The sequence below is a fragment of the Lampetra planeri genome, chromosome 38 (assembly GCF_965212315.1).
Source record: "Lampetra planeri chromosome 38, kcLamPlan1.2.h2, whole genome shotgun sequence".
NCBI lineage: Eukaryota > Metazoa > Chordata > Hyperoartia > Petromyzontiformes > Petromyzontidae > Lampetra > Lampetra planeri.
Window position 1 is genome coordinate 9,808,291 of NC_136144.1, and position 8,190 is coordinate 9,816,480.

An 8,190-nucleotide genomic window follows, 5' to 3' on the forward strand; every position below is an offset into this window, starting at 1 on the left:
CGTGCTCGGGGTGTATGACCTGACCCATGGACCCCCCCACTGCCCCCCCCCCCTCTTGGTTATCCATTACCTGCGGTGCAACGACACACAGCTTGCGGGGCGATTGTCGCTCTACCTACAGCAAACAACGCGCGTGTGTGTGCGTGATGGTGCGTGTGTGTCCGTGTGTGTGATGGTGTGTGTGTGTGTATGATTGTGCGTGTGTGTGTGATGGTGCGTGTGTGTGTGTGATGGTGTGTGTGTGTGATGGTGCGTGTGTGTGCGTAATGGTGCGTGTGTGTGATGGTGCGTGTGTGTGTGATGGTGCGTGTGTGTGTGATGGTGCGTGTGTGTACGTGATGGTGCGTGTGTGTGCGTGATGGTGCGTGTGTGTGCGTGTGTGTGTGATGGTGCGTGTGTGCGTGATGGTGCGTGTGTGTGTGTGATGGTGTGTGTGTGTGATGGTGCGTGTGTGTGCGTGATGGTGCGTGTGTGCGTGTGTGTGTGATGGTGCGTGTGTGTGATGGTGCGTGTGTGTGTGATGGTGCGTGTGTGTACGTGATGGTGCGTGTGTGTGTGTGTGATGGTGCGTGTGTGTACGTGATGGTGCGTGTGTGTGTGTGATGGTGCGTGTGTGTGCGTGTGTTTGACAGTGGTGTAGCGGTGAGCGCTACGCTGCGCTACGAACCCGAGTTCGATTCCCGCTCACGGCCAACACCGGTGACGATTATCTCAACCGGTCATTGGCCTCCCCTAGGTCGACTCAGCCTCAAATGAGTACCTGGTTCGGTGTTTAAACATCGCCACTGGGGAGACAAAGGCGGTCGGCCGTGGTGCTGGCCACCCACCCCCTCGTGTACCGTTCCGGCCTACATAGGTGCTCACTACAGCACTTGCCCCAACAGTCTGTTACAGGCTATACGGGGGATCTTTGTCTTTGCTTGACAGAGCAGGGTCCCCATTTGCCTTTGCACGTACGTGTGTACTGACTGTACGGTGTGAACTTCTTTCACACCGTACGTAGCCAACCGTGCTCGTCGAAGTGCGGGCGCGCCGGCAAAAAAAAATCGCGGTCGCGGACGAAACGAAGTTCAGGTCTCCGCCGATACGTCGAGAACGTCCAGAACGTCGCTCTCTGCTCGCTCTGCTCGCTCTCACCCCGATATGAATACAGCATCGCCGCTCCGATAATAGCGGCGGAGTGGTGGCCCCCGTGGTGGATAGCGCGCTTGTGCTCACAACTCTGCTTAGCCGAGTTCGAGACCGCACAGCCGCAGCTGATACCGCCGGTTGCCGCGGTGAGATCCCACGCCAAGCCGCAGTGGTTCGTGAGAAAATATATTCAACAGGACACCTGTGAAAAAAAAACATTTATTTATGCTCCAGCATAAATAAATATTCTGATCGTGGATTGACAAAGGGCTGTGAATTATTATACATCGAGTACCGTGGTAAAGTTTGCATGGGGCAAGTACGCATGTATGTTTAACTTCTTTCGCACCGTACGTAGCCAACCGCGCTAATCGCTGCGTGGCAAGTACAACAAACTAAGTAGCCATGGGGCACATGAGTCACGAGGCTCACCCTAACCCGGGGCAATTGCCTGCCTGCCCTCCATGCCTTTCTCTACTTTTTCTTTCGTGCGGATGAAATATGGACGTCGAAGATGAACCGCGCGTGCCAACGTTAAGCCGCGCCACTGATTTGAGTGTCAGACCGCGCGAGTGAAATGTGTCGTGATATTTGGCGCGTTTGGTCCGTGCCGTGTGGAGGAGGGTTTTACGACGCACGTCTTGCCGAAGCGATCTGTTGAGCAAGTGAATAATGAATGACGGATGTCTTCAGCTCGAAATCCAGTTGAAGGCTCCACGGGATAGCGAATGCATTGTTCCACGCATGCCTCCTCGGCATGAACCCGGCGGCACGAGTTTACCATGTGCTCATCTCGTCAAGGAGCCTTCAACAGTCACACGAACTCCGGTCATCATTATCATCGCAGGAGCAGCAGCAGCGGCTTTTGGGTGGCCATGGAAGAAAGGTGGTCACCGCATCGCGCGCTTTCAGATGCGCTTCTGCGGCCGTCTGGAACGCTCTTCCTCCCGATATTAGGAAGCCACTGGAGCTATGCGCTTTGAAATCTAGATTGAAAACTCATTTGTGTTTTTATGTTTAGTTTGTTGTCCTACCCCCGCACCTCCAATTGGCTACGTACGGTACGAAAGAAGTTCAACATACATACGCGTTGAGTGTTTGCTTTGGTTCTCTGCAGTTGCGCGTTGCCAGACTGCGCGGCAGTGAATGCTGCGAGTATCGACTGCACGCGTTCATCAAGTCATCGCACAATAATGCCCTCCATTCAGCCACTTAACCAGCCTCTCGGCCACTCGGTTTTTCGAGAGGGATGTTTTGTCAACCTGCATTTAGGATGTTTTGGCCAATTCGAAGAACGCAAGGCGTTTGTCAAGGAGACATGAGCCAGTGTCCTTGTCAAATCCTCAACTTTAAAATGTTGATCCTCATGGGACCTCCTTTGCCAGTACCAAAATATGAGAAAAGCTTTTGCCCCTTTTTTCTGGAAACAAAACTGAAACCTTTTTTTACAAAGAATCATGTCCGAATTAACCACAATACTTGCGGTCAGAATGCAAACAAAAACATGCTCTGATAATATATGCATTGTCCTTGAAACTGATTGGTCCACACCAGAGACAATTTTCTTTTGAGCCTCATCTCATACAGTTTCAAGGACAATGCATATATTATCAGAGTATGTTTTTTATTGCATTCTGACCACAAGTATTGTGGTTAATTCAGACATGATTCCTCGTAAAAAGGTTTCAGTTTTGTTGCCAGAAAAAAGGGGAAAACCCTATTCTTATCTTTAAAATGTTGATTCTTTTCGCTCAGGCGGGAGCTTGCCAAGAAAGCCCTCGCATGCAGCGGGTGTAGCTGTCGAGGGCCCCACGGTGGCTAGGAGATGTTAACTACCTCGCCTGGTATACAGGAGGTCGTGGGTTCGATCCCGACCCTGACGCCTGCTGTGTATTTGGAGTTTACGTGTCTCTCTCATCATCATCACAGTGGCTAGGAGATGTTAACCACCTCGCCCGGTATGCAGGAGGTCGTGGATTCGATCCCGACCTTGACGCTTGCTGTATATTTGAAGTTTGCGTGCCTCCCTCTATCCCCGCGGTCGCATGGCTTTTTCTCCAGGTCAACTCGGTTTTTCCTTCCAACATTTAGAATGAACGCGTGTTCAGAGTATTTGACTGCTACATGATTCCACACTGATGAGCCACTTTTTTGAGCTATCATTTGTGTGCCAGGTCGCTTCTGAAGAAAAAAAGAGCTATATGTGGGCCTTACCTGGTAAAAGGCGTGTCGGGAGAGAATGCAACAAGCGTCGTCCCGATGGGCCACGCGTCTTTTTTCATTCAGACGATTGCAGCAATTGCGCACCGAGTTCTGAACGCGTGGGTTCAAATAAAAGCCGTCGTTTTAACACAGTGGTTCTTAACCTTTACTGCAGCCTTGCACTCCTTTGGTTCTCAATTGTTACAAAAATAAATGCGTAGGGTTTGATGAAACAAAGTGGTTGTACTTACCTGCGCGTGCTTAATTTGTGTTTCGATGATTTACCTTCTAAAACTAAATCTGGGCATGTCTCGGACCCCCCCAGAAAGGGCATCTCGAACCCCCCCCCTCCCCATTGGTGCGTGCACCCCAGGTTCAGAACCACCGTTCTAACAAGATCATAATAATTCCCTTTATATAGCTCCAGAAAAGCCTCAACGAAGCTCAGAGAGTAATTGCAGGAGGGTCCTGCAACTGGAATGTTTCGCCCATTGCATTTCACGAGCCCTAGCTGGGCTTCACGTGCAAAGGAAAACGGAGTGGGGACAAAAGTGAAGAAGGATTTTAAGGGGTAGGAAAGCCAAGGTCTCGGCACGGATAGATTCAATAATCCACTGCTGTGTCGCCATCTCCTGGCCACCCTGCAAAGCGGCTTTCAATCGCATCGACGTGTCGCTGTGGGTGGGTGGGTGGGCGGGTGGGCGGGTGGGTGGGTGGGGAGGCCCTTCGTTCATTTCAGCCGGATCTGTCCGGGGAGAGGGGACCGAGAAAATATGTCCGCACCCGCCCCACCACATCCAGAATACCAAAGACAAAGATCCCCCCGTATAGCCTACACAGGCTGGTGGGGGCAAGTGCTGTTAGCGAGCACTCCGCTCACAGGCGGTGCGGTGTACCGCTCTCTCGCACTCCGGCTACGACTACGAGTCACGTGCCACACCTAGTCCGGTACAGCAGCGATCCAGAATAAAAAACAAACACATTGAGTGAGACCATAAGTCCTGTTTTTTCTTGACGAACTTAACGTAAATAGCAGAGGATGGGCTCGTTGATATATGTTTTCATGGAGCTCCATTAGGGACAGTAATATCTGAACGCTGAGCAATCATCACAGGTTAAACCGGGTCCCCAAGTGTAGCAAATGTATGGCCATATCCCCAGCCATCTTTCACTGTACAACATCTAACAAACCTTAGGCATCGACACACATATATATATAACCGGCTAGTGCTCTCAATTTCAAACTCTCATAATTTACGATTTTGCTTCGACGAGCATGTGAAGGACGCTCTTCAACAGGCGGCGCACCCTGAAAGTTGTGCCTCTAGGGCGGGTCAAGAGGCTACCTGAAGTCGGTTTTTTGTGGGGTCATCTCTGGCACAGGGTGGTGCAATGCTTACTGCAAAACGATCCAATTGGGGGTTTATTAATCTCATTGGAACTTGACACGAGACAATAGTGGAACGAGAATACAATTTAGAGGGAAGAATAAAAAGAAACTTGATCTAAACAAAACATAATTTGATCTAAAGTAAGTTACACCCCCTTGACTTTCCTAAACTGCACATTACAGTAATATACTTAATTGGGGATTGTACAGTTATTCGTATGCGGGCGCCACGGTGTCGAGATGTTAACTTCCTCTCCTAGTATGCAGGAGGTCGTGAGTTCGATCCCGACCCTGACGCCTGCTGTACAAATGGAGTTTGCAAGTTCTCCCCGTGGTCGCGTCGATTTTTCTCCGGTTTTTGCCCTCCACATTTAGAAACACGCGTTAATAGTTATTTGGCTCCTGTAAAATACCCACGTGATGTTAAGCAACCTCGTTGAGATATCATTCGTGATATCCAAGTCGCTTCTTAAAAAGAGCTTACACAGCTCAGTGGGTCTTACCTGGTAAAAAAAAAATAATACACCCGAAAATCCCGTTTAATCAATCACGGATTCTAACTCAGGCCCACAACCATCGCCGGCTCCAGCTGCCAAACCCCACGCCCGACCCTCACGACCGCACTCACCTGCAGCTCGCACCACGCCACATCCACCCACGTGTCCGTGTCCAGACCCTTGTAGACCGTCTTGAAGGAGCCGCGGCCCAGCTCAATGCTGAACTTGAGAAATCGCCCTCGAGGCGAGGTGTCCACCGCCTTCATGCCCCTATCGTCGTCCGTTTCTTCATCGTCCGAGTCGTTATTTTGCGTATTCCGCTGCTCCTGCTTCTGCGGATGTTGCTGCTGTTGTTGCTGCGGCTGCTGCTCATGCTGCTGCTGTTGCTGCTCAAGATGCAACTGGGGGTCTTCCGGCACCTCCAGCTGCTGCTGCTGTTGGATCCTCTCTGTGCCGTCTGTTGAGTCGAGGGGTTCCACCGTGACCGAGGGGGTCTCGGCATCGTCTCCGCTCTCCGAGCTCTCCTGACTTTCGGGCCCCGCGTACTCGTTCACGATCAGCTTCACGTCGTCGCTACTCTTGAAGGTCACCGCAGCCGAGTTCCTGCGACGCACGGCCACGACCGAATGCGCCACCTTCATCTTCTCGTCGCCGTCCTCTTCGAGTGTATATTTATCCTCGTCCTCGTCCTCATCGTCGTCGTCGTCATCGTCGTCGTCGTCATCGGCATCATCATCGTCGTCCTCATCATCGTCGGCGCTGCGAGTGCATCGCTTGATCCTGGTGTTGCTGCCTCTCAGCCTTGCGAACGGGACACCACCACCGCCTCCTCCTCTTCCACCTCGTCCATCACCTCCATCACCTCCACTACCACCAACGTCTTCGCCGTCTCCGCCGCCACTCCCCTTAGATCCGCTCAGCTCGAGGCCGTTGACAGGACCCGGGCACTCTCCATCCGAGGCGCTCGCCTTTTCGCTCACGCTCGAGTCGCAGAGGTTCACGCTGCGGCGCACGAATCGCCCCAGCTCGACGCCTCGTCGCCTCCTGTCCGTCACGAGCAGGCTCTTGCTCCTCCTGCGGCACACGGGCTCGGGCAGGTCCACATCGTCCCACTCGTGGGCCACCGAGACGGCTACATCGCCTCCCCAGGCGCCGATGACGTCCAGGGCCGCTTGAGACATCTCTATTCCTCTCAACGCGCGGCACGGAGCGGCATGACACCGATAGCCCTCGACGTGCCGTTGAGGATGGTGACGCTGACCACGACGATGTTGGAGTTGTTGCGAGGTGGACTGGCCGTCCCTGTTCGACGCCCGCAGCTAAGCACGCGCGCTGCTGATCACAGGCGCCGTCACCGTCCGCTCGTTCATGATTACACAGCGAACACTCACGCACACGCACACACGCACGCTCACTCACACGCACACTCACTCACACGCACACGCACGGACACGCACACCCACACGCACAGACACACTCACACGCACAGACACGCACACTCATTCACGCTCACTCACACGCACAGACACGCACACACTCACTCACACTTACTCACACGCACAAACACACTCACTCGCACACACTCACTCACACGCACACTCACTCACACGCACAGGACACGCGCGCAAAGGCACGAGCAATATATATTGTTTGTCCGCACTCAGCAACAATTCTCGCTTCCCAGGAGGACACGGCGCTCGCCGACAACCAAAAACTCCGATGACTGCCGCTGCTGCTGCTGCCGCTGCTGCTGCTGCCGCCGCTGCTGCTTCTTCTCCAGCGCAGTGGAGCCGTGTCCGTGGTCAGCCCGAGTCGTTGTGACGATGCCGGGCGACTCGAGCGAGAGAGTGCGACCTCGGGATGAGAGACAGAGAGAGAGACAGAGAGACGCGTTCGCCGTCACTGCCACTACCACCACCTCCACCAAACAGCGGCGGCGGCTTTGCCGATCGCTCTGCGGAGCGCGTCGCGTGTGCGCTCCGTGCCAAACACGAGCGGGGGAGGGGGCAGAGGAGGAGGAGGCGGCGGCTTCACGGGTGGAGGGAGGCGGGGGGATGAGTGCGCGTGGATGCGGGCGGGGTTGGCGAGGGGACGCTCACTGCGCTGGGGGTGTGATGGTGAGTTCGCGTGCGTGCTCGACTAAAAAATGAGTACCCGGTGCGATGTGTAATCGTCGCCACTAAGGGAGACAAAGGCGACCGGGCGTGGTGCTGACCCCCCACCTCGTGTGTCGTTCTGGTCTTCTTGGGTGCTCGCTAACAGCACTTGCCCCTACAGTCTGTAAGAGGCTATACGGGGGTCTTTGTGCTTGTGGCTGTGTGTGAGTCTGTGCGCGCGTGTGTGTATCTGTGTGTGTGTGAGTCTGTGCGCGTGTGTCTGTGTGTGTGTGAGTCTGTGCGTGCGTGTGTCTGTGTGTGTGTCTGTGTGTGAGTCTGCACGTGTGTCTGTGTGTGTGAGTCTGCGTGTGTGCGTGTCTGTGTGTGTGTGAGTCTGTGTGTGAGTGTGTCTGTGTGTTTGTGTGAGTCTGTGCGTGTGTGTGTCTGTGTGTGTCTGTGTGGGGTGTGAATGTGGAGAGCGGTGGCGCAACGGTTGGCGCACTGCGCTACGGACCCGTGACCAGCGTTCGATTCCAATGATACTGGCGGACACTTGAACCGGTCCTGGGCTCTCCTATATCGACTCAGCCTCAAATGAGTACCTGGTATGGTGTGTAAATCTTCTCCACTGGGGAGACAAAGGCGGCCGGGCGTGCAGCTGACCATCCACCCCCTCGTGTGCCGTGCCGGCCTTCATAGGTGCTCGCTAACAGCACTTGCCCCTGCAGTCTGTTAAGGCTATACGGGGGGTCTTTGGTGTGCGTGTTGGTGAGGAGTGGCTGTGCGTGTTTGTCTTTGTGTGTGTGTGCGTGTGTGTGCGTGTGTGTGCGTGTCCGGTGTGATGATGGTATCTCCCGTGTGTGGACTGCCGCGT

The 8,190-nt window shown here is 54.0% G+C and overlaps 1 pseudogene across 1 annotated transcript in view; it reads right to left on the bottom strand.

Annotated features, from left to right (window-relative positions):
• The window catches only part of LOC144731282 (uncharacterized), a 154,799-nt pseudogene extending 146,609 nt beyond the window's left edge, over positions 1 to 8,190 (bottom strand). Inside the window, exon 1 of the transcript XR_013587935.1 lies at positions 5,352 to 8,190. The product of XR_013587935.1 is annotated as an uncharacterized LOC144731282 (transcript). The remainder of the gene's footprint in view (positions 1 to 5,351) is intronic.